Raw genomic sequence first — 9,166 nt, 5'->3', positions numbered from 1 at the left:
CATTGTTTTTTCTGTGTTTTCTTCTGGATCTCCCTCAGCCCCTTCACCTCCATCTTCATCCTAACTTAATATTCTCTCTTTCTTTTTCCTTTCCTTTATTCTCTTGTACTGACTCCAGTTGTAGACAGGCTAGTCTATGTACCTTAATCATATATGAGGGGACTCCAGTGAATTTATCCATCTGAAACTTTTATAACAGCAAGTTTAAAGGTAAGTAATTCTGGAGGCACTGGTCACCTCTGAATTAAATATAACCTAAATTTGAGCAGTTGTTTGTTTTGTTTTGTTTGAAGCATATTGAGCCAAATTCACCCCGATGTAAACCCACCAGATGCAGTGCAGTTACATCAGGAATGAATTTGGCCTATTTTGTAGGAAAAGGCTGGGATTGGGGAATTAGACATATGATCCCCATTGATTTTCAAAGGAGCTGAGCTCCTAACACTTTAAACTCCTTAGACAAAAGGAATTAGGAAGATTGCTGTGCACGAAATTCAATATCCTCGCCTGTGTGTCTTAAAGAAAGAATCACTTTGGACCAGATCCTAATCTCAGTTAAACTGATGTGAATCAGAAGAAATTCTATTTAAATCAATTGAATTACACAAGTGTAAAACTGGACTAAGTGAGGCAAGGAACTGGCCCTTTAATTCTTATTTTCCACTAATTCTTTCCAATTGCAGATACATGGAAATATTAGACCCTTTTTTTTCTCCCTCTCCCTATATATATTTAGCATCTTTCCATTCCACTTTTCTGTCTCCTACTGATTGTTCATTAAAGTAATGCATTTAGCACACAGCCAATTAAAACCACTGTTTTGTGCTATAATTCTCACTAGTCTATACAAATTGCATTTGTAGTTGTTAGAGAATGCTACCTCATAAATCATCTGCAGCTTCAGTTTCCGAATGCTTCCTGTAGGCCCTTGAATATAAATCCTACACTTTTGTGATTAAAATTCCTGTTCTATTCTTTCATTATTTTATCTATCTTGTTCTTTTCAAACAAATGGTTATTGCAGCTGCTATTTACCCTGACCCTTTTCTTTTAAAATAAAAACAATTTCAATGTATATTAATGGGAAAAGTCTATTGTTAACTCAGCTCTGTCATTGACTACAGCAAGTCCACTTTCATTTCATTTCACCAGAAGAAGAAGTTTTGCAAAATACCAAATGAAATTAATGGGCAGCAGGTTTAAAACAAATAAAAGGAAGTTCTTCTTCACACAGGGCACAGTCAACTTGTGGAACTCCTCGCGTGAGGAGGTTGTGAAGGCTAGGACTATAACAGGGTTTAAAAGAGAACTGGATAAATTAATGGAAGTTAAGTCTATTAATGGCTATTAGCCAGGATGAGCAAGGAATGGTGTCCTAGCCTCTGTTTGTCAGAGGGTGGAGATGGATGGCAGGAGAGAGATCACTTGATCATTGCCTGTTAGGTTCACTTCCTCTGGGGCACCAGGCATTGGCCACTGTCGGTGGACAAGATACTGGGCTAGATGGACCTTTGGTCTGACCCAGTATGGCCATTCTTATGTTCTTATGTACTTCCTATACCTTTGTGACAAGGCATAAGGATGCTCCTTGAATCCAAGTTTGGAAGGGGTTACAAAGATAGCCCATATTCCCTGCCAGTATATGGATGATCTGGGGTAGGACTATCAAAGCAAAGGAGCTGCAATAGTGGCTAACAAGGAACTCTTTTGTCCTCTCTGATTGGTGGTTATCAGATGTTATGAGTTGCTGTGCTTTTATTCTTGAATCTTCTTTGTGCAAATAAAGCCTGCTCAGAAAAAAAGAGACTTATGCTGAATTATAGTTCAAGGCTTTATTCATCCCTCCTCCCCCTCCCCCCAATTGTGTTGCAGCCCACCCGCTTTCAACACCCTTCACCCGAATACATGCATTCGTTTAGGGCTCAGTCCTGTGAAGTGAGTCCAAGCCAGTTAAAAATCGACTTCAGTGGGCTACTCCACATGCTTAAAGTCAAGCACATGGCTAATGCTTTGAGTGCTTAGTACCAGCAGCCTAGGCCTAGGGCAGCAAATTTGCAGGGGCGGCAAATTTAAAATAGCAGCCCAGCATTTTTGTAATCGCGGCATCGCGCGCCGCAATTCTACCAATCGTGATAGCGCATATTGAACCACCAATGACGGCGTGACGGAGACGCCATTTAGTAAACAACATACCCGGGATTGGAGTCGTGACAATCCTAAGCCTCAATTAACAATATGACCAGAAGGAAGAAATTAAGCGGTGCTCAGTTAAAAAAAAATGCTATACAGAAGAAAGAAAGGGAAAATGAAATGATAGCAAAAATGTGCAAAATAGATTCCTTTGTCCTATCAGTTAGTGCCGACAGTGAGACAGAAAAAAAAGTTGAAAGAAGTAGTGAAGTAAAAAGTGAAAATATTGGTGTTGATATTGAAAATATTGATGTGTATAAAGTATATATTAAAACTAATGAAGAGATTCCAGCTGCAGTTAGTGTTGAAGAAAATGTTCCAAATACTAGCGTATCAGAGACTACCGGGAATCATGTTGCTCTGGATATCTTTGACAATACTGCAGATATTTGCGAATCACATCAATCAGAAATTCAGTCTGACATTGGAATATCTACCATAAGTGACGACCCGGCCCAATGAATATTGAATGATGCTACAATTGAGTATTTATAAATGCATGGTATTAAACAAAATATCAATAGTGATTTTACTAACTCAAAAGGACAATATACTGATAAAATGCATGTTCTAACAAAAAATATGTTTGAACGACATCTTGTAAATGGTGAAATAAAGCCACGGCAATATCTTGTATATTCGGAGAGCAAAGGAGCCGTGTTTTGTGCCCCATGTCGATTATTCGGAGGGATCTCTAGTCTGGTGACGAGTGGATACCATGACTGGAAAAACATATCAGCTTGACTACGTGAACATGAAAATTCAACTGAACATAAAACATATGTACTGACAATGGTGAGGAAAGGCGAGATATCCAGAAGAATTTATATGAATTTAAAATTTTAAATGGAAGAAGACATTATGTATTGGCGAAATGTGTTGAAGAGGATTGTAGCAGTGGTAAAGAAACTTTCAAGCAGAGGACTTGCATTTAGAGGTAAGGTGGAAAAATTTGGATCAACTTATAATGGCAATTACATGATGGCCCTTGAGCTTGTCGCAGAATTCGACCCATTTTTAGCAAGTCACATTGCATGTTATGGAAATGAAGGTCGAGGTAATGTATCTTATCTTTCATCCTATACATGTAATGAATTTATAACATTGATGGCTTCAAATGTGATCTCAAATATTATTAAAGAAGTAAAAGAAGCCAAATATTTCTCGATAAGCATTGACTCAACTCCCGACATATCTCATGTTGATCAATTGGCTTTTATACTGAGATATGTAAACAATGATGGCATACCAGTAGAGAAGTTTCTTTGTTTTTTACCAAATACTGGCCACAAATCAGAACAGTTAGCTGATACTGTACTTTCAACTTTGAATTGTTATGGATTAAATATCGCAAACTGCCGTGGCCAGTCATACGACAATGCCACTAACACGTCTGGTGTATATAGCGGGTTGCAAGCAAGAATTAAGAATATAAATCCTTATGCTGTGTACGTGCCTTTCTCTGTGCATTCTTTAAATCTGGTTGGAGTATGTGCAGCAGAAAGTTGTCAAGAAGCATGTTAATTTTTCTCAACTGTCCAACATCTTTATTCATTTTTTTCTGCCTCTACTCACCAGTGGGAGATTTTACTATCCAATTTGAAGCCAGGCAGTAAATTAATAAAAAGACTTTCTGAGACTCGCTGGTCATCTCGAGTGGAAGCTTGTCATAATTTGAGTGAAAACTCGAATTCTATAATTAAAGCCCTAAATACAATAAAGGAAGATGCTACTGAGAAACCTGTTACACGTAATGAAGCTGCAGGCCTGCAGTGAAAACTCAATTGACTTGAGGCAGCTTTTATGGCTGTATTTTGTAGTTCACTCTTGGAAAGATTTCATATAACTAGCCAAAAACTGCAAAATGTTTATATTGATATACAGACAGTTGTAGAACTCTACAACTCACTAATAGGATACGTTAACTCTATACAGGACTTGTTTGATATGTACGAAAAGAAAGCCAAAGAAAAATCTGAAATTGAAGACTACGATTTTGACACAAAGCGAAAAAGAAAGCGTAAACTGCAAGCTGAGGAGACACGCAAAGTTGAAGTGGAAATGTGTGGAAGAGATAAATTTAAAGTAGATACCTTTTTACTAGACCTTGTATGTTCCAAATTGAAATGCAGAAGTAATGCGTATCAAGAAATTTATGGCAGATTTCAGTTTCTCTCTAACATTACCAATATTTCAACAGCAGATATAACAGTTCATGCTAAAAAATTACAGCTATGCTACCAAGGAGATTTAGAAGAATCATTTGGAAATAAGTGTCTACATTTTCGATCGTATTTGGAAGGGGTCGAAATTCCTGAAAATGAAAAGAAGTCAATTATAAGATATTGCAGCCTTCTTCGAAATCGAAACATTCATTCAGTATATCCAAATCTTGATATTGCCTTCCGAATGTTCGTTTGCACACCTGCTACAAACTGTTCAGTGGAACGATCATTTTCGGCATTGAAAAGGGTGAAAAACTATTTGAGGGCTAATCTCAGTGAAGAAAAATTAAACTCCCTTTCTCTCCTGACAATTGAAAAGGATCTAACAACTTCTCTGGATTATACAGAATTAATTAATAAGTTTGCTGCTCAAAGCGTAGGCGTAAACAAATGTAATTACTTGCTACTCAAATACTTTTGTTTCTTTCATTGTATCTACATAAAATAAAAAATAAATATTTGATATAAAACCGGACCTCCGCTTGAACGCGGCGTTTTGGATCCATGCACGGTCCCGCGCTATAACCGAAACAGTGCTATACAGACTAAAACTAAAAAAACTAAAACAAGTTCATATGGGGCCAGCCGCCGGGGGCGGCAATTATTTCAGGGCCTAGGGGTGGCAAAATCATTAAACCGCCACTGCTTAGCACCAGCATATTGCAGCATTGGGCCTTATACTATTGCCAAGTGTTTTGTGGGGAATCTCCTATTCTTTCCAGCAGTGGAGTCTTATCCTCATTGGCAATCGCTGAACACAGTTTTTCTCCTCCGCTCACTGGATGGGTATACCTCTCTGCACCCCCCCCCCCCAACACATTAAAAGATTCAGGTTGCAAAGTCAAGCACTCAAACTTTAGAAAGTGCTAGAATCAAGTTACCTGAGTAACCTTAATTGGGCCTCCTTGTTCCTATGCATACTGATAGTCTTTAGTTGCATGCTCACATCCTATTTATTCCACAGAACCCCTGTCTAGCCCACCCCTCCCTTCCCTTCCCCCCTGCCTCCCTCTTCTTCTGCTTCTATGCCCCCATTAGCCTTTTCCTACTCTGCTCCCCTCACTGTCTGATTCCTGTTGCCCTTCTTTCCTCCCTTGCGCCTATTCTCCCCCTTACACCTTCCTCAGCCCTCTGCATTCAAATCAGGCAGTTTCCTGCACCATGCTGCCTGTGCCCCAGCAAGAAACTTCTTGAAAGCACTGGTGAGACAAGCCCCCTGCTCTCAATTCTGGTGCCTGGTGCCATGGCAACCCCAAGCAGAGGAGAGGATCAATTGCAGAGAAAGACCAGCTCAGTGCCTCATGGAGCCTGCTTACTAGCTCTGTGGGGATGATGTATGTGCAGTCTGGCCATATGTAGGGGCTGGAGCATGCTCGTTGAAGATGAATCTGCAGCTAATTTAGCAGCCAAATTCTAACAAGCCTTTACTGAGCAAGGGCAAAGTGAGATTTCCAGAAGCTCATAATTTGTCCAAATGTGGGGAAATGTTCATGGAAATGGCAAATGGTACATCCCTGACACCAAAGCAACTCACTTACCAAATGACATTTGTGGGGGAGGTTTAGGTTGGATATTAGGAAAAAAAACTTTTTCACTAGGAGGGTGGTGACGCACTGGAATGGGTTACCTAGGGAGGTGGTGGAATCTCCTTCCTTAGAGGTTTTTAAGGTCAGGCTTGACAAAGTCCTGGCTGGGATGATTTAGCTGGGGAACGGTCCTGCTTTGAGCAGGGGGTTGGACTAGATGACCCCCGAGGTCCCTTCCAACCCTGATAATCTATGATTCTATGACATGTCTCTGCTTTAAGGTGTTCAACCCAAAAAGGGGCTTGTGGTTCTTTAAGGGTTCTCGGTGAAGGACTGAGTTGAATGACCCAGGATGCGGGGGAATGGATACAACTCAATTTTATTATATGATGATAATTATAATAAAACGTTAATTTTATGAATTCTTATTAACTTGCTACTATACTATGTAACAGATTTTAAGCAACTATAATTACTATGTAACTAAATTTGTAACACTTGCAATTATTATGTAACTAACTTTAAAACACTTACAAGATAAGGGAAAGGAAACACGTTAACAATTGAGGCCTTTTTCAGTCTAACCACAGTATGGGGTAACAAGCAAAATAACCACAAACAAAAAAGCAATGATAGTTCACTAATTACTTACAACCATGCAGATAACAGCCAGATGGGAGAGCATATACATAATAAGTTCGAGACGGCTCTACGACACACGCTCAGGCTGGATTCAGTAGCGGGAGGATGAAGCCTAAGTTGATCAGACCTGGACTGGCCGTGACATAGATTTGTTTTCGGGACACCTCTAATTGCTATACAGGGGCGACTACATATATAGGGTTTTCTTTTTGGAAGTGAATGTGGCACGCGTTCATTGGTTTTTTAGTGCCCCACTGTCTTCCCCTTATTAGGAAGAACAGTACAATATGGAAACTGCAGAAATGGCTTTTTGTGTGGTAACTAGGGACACATCCCTCATAAGTTTCCTCTGATAAGCACTATGCCCTAATAAGGTTGTGCAGTCTATTGGGACTCTTTCCTGGCTTCGGGTCCACTGCGGGGTTGTTAAGCGGCCTGGCCAAAACGAATGGGGGCGGGGGGGTATACGCTGTATTAACATAAGGAAAAGGGGTGGTAGATTTTTTCAACAGAACAGTTGTAAGAAAATTTTTAACATTGGCAGAACAATTAATTTGCCCTTTATTTCATTCTCAGCCTGAGGCAGATGGTCAGCATGGAAAATTTCAGCCCAAATGGTTATAGTTTGCCAAATGCAGTGTAGTTAGGGTGACCAGACAGCAAATGTGAAAAATCGGGACAGGGTGGGGGGGTAATAGGAGCCTATATAAGAGAAAGACCCAAAAATCGGGACTGTCCCTATAAAATCAGGATATCTGTTCATCCTAAGTGTAGTTGTGGCTGCATCAGTCCTAGGATATTAGAGAGATAAGGTGGGTGAAGTTGAACCAACTTCTGTCGGTGAGAGAAAGAAGCTTTCAAGCCACACGGGGCTCTTCTTCAGGTCTGGAAAGGTACTCTGAGCATCACAACTAAATGCAAGGTGGAACAGATTGTTTAGCATAAGATCCACTCAAGGTAAAGCTTCCGAAGAAGTGGGCTGTAGCCCACGAAAGCTTATGCTCTAATAAATTTGTTAGTCTCTAAGGTGCCACAAGTACTCCTGTTCTTTTTTCAAGGTAAAGTGGCCCCTTAACACCTCTGCAGCCACAGGACAAAAAGAGGGTTAGGTTAGTGGGTTACAGATGATTGTAATAAATCATAAATCTAGTGTCTCTGTTCAGTCCATTATTTTTAGTGTCTAGCAGAGTTACAAATTTAAACTCCTAGGCTGGTCTTTGGAATTATGGTTTATTACAACAAACAATCTGCAATCCATTAGCCTCCCCCCCCCCCCTTTATCCTTTGCCTGCAGTAATGTTAATGGGCCACTCTACCTTGAATGGTCCCTTTCAATGTGTGCTAACAACTTATGCTAAACAATCTATTCTATCTTTCAGTTTGCTGTGATGCTCAGAGTACCTTTCCCAGACAGGAGGAAGAGCTCCTTGTGCCTCAAAAGCTTATCTCTCTCACCAACAAAAGTCGATCCAATAAAAGATATTATTTCACCCACCTTTTTTCTATAGTTTAACACCTGTATAGCGAAGTTGTAAGTAACTGAAAGCAGGGTCTTATAATGGGAAGTGTCAGGCAACTTTAAATATGGGTAGCACTACCAAGAAAAACTAGTATGTGATCACATAATTGAAGGCTGTGTCTTAATACATATGCACAAAGTATCCAAATTAAGTTTGCCAATGCAACCTTAAGTTTGACATTTCCTAACTTTTTAGTACTTGCCTTTTCAACATTAATATAGGGTTATTTTCAATGTAATAATATATATTTGTCAGTCTTAGTCAAATGATTAAAATACAGCCTCAAAATATAGTTTTTCCTTAGGAATTTGACCCCAAAATATTCTCCCTTTTAAATATATTTATAGTCAGGATGGGCTAAATATATTTCTATAGCTTAGGAGAAGGAAAGCTGACAAAGTTGAGAAGCCCCAATTTATAATGATCTCCAGACCTTCAGTGCTCAGTATGAAACCACTGTTTTTTTTAAGGCCGAAGCATTATAAATGTGCTATTTTGGTTCCAGGAGGATAACCTGCTGCTCAGTTCAGAGAAATTGTGGTTTCCTAACAGACAATGGTAGCAATCTTCCACAGCTATTCATATCTGTTCTCATCCTTTTAACTATAAGCTCGGCATCATCATTAGTCAGCATTTCTAATGATTACTCTCCTCTTTGTACCTCTTTGACTTGTCTAGATCCATAAACTTGCTGCATATGCACAGTACTTGGGGAAAATTATTTATAATTCCCGAGTTTCTTCCCTAGTTAGTTACTAGTCGGTTCAAAATCTATGTTATGCTAATGGCCCTGATAGAGGCCAATGTTTGAGGCATCCATCCACAATCAACTCTAGAGCTGATCAGCTATTGATTAACAACAATCTAAGTTAAACCCTTTTTTTTGTTCATGGATTTTCTGCAAACAGCTCTTGATTTTCACCAATTTGTTCATTATTAGAACTTGTTCAGTAAGTGCTTATTTTAATGACGATTATCTTTTAGATGCCTCAGTCCCATTGTGCTAGATAATGTACACATATAATAAAGAGATGGCCCCTGCCCTGAAGAACTTTAAATAGAA

General features: G+C 39.4%; 1 pseudogene; it reads left to right on the top strand.

Annotated features, from left to right (window-relative positions):
- Window positions 1-2,322: 2,322 nt before the first annotated feature.
- Window positions 2,323-6,270, top strand: LOC117878382 (annotated as a pseudogene).
- The last annotated feature ends 2,896 nt before the right edge of the window (window positions 6,271-9,166 follow it).

This window comes from Trachemys scripta, chromosome 5 (assembly GCF_013100865.1).
Source record: "Trachemys scripta elegans isolate TJP31775 chromosome 5, CAS_Tse_1.0, whole genome shotgun sequence".
Taxonomy (NCBI): Eukaryota; Metazoa; Chordata; order Testudines; family Emydidae; genus Trachemys; species Trachemys scripta.
The sequence above is the reverse complement of the archived record's forward strand: the minus strand, read 5'-3'. Positions and strand labels throughout refer to the sequence as shown.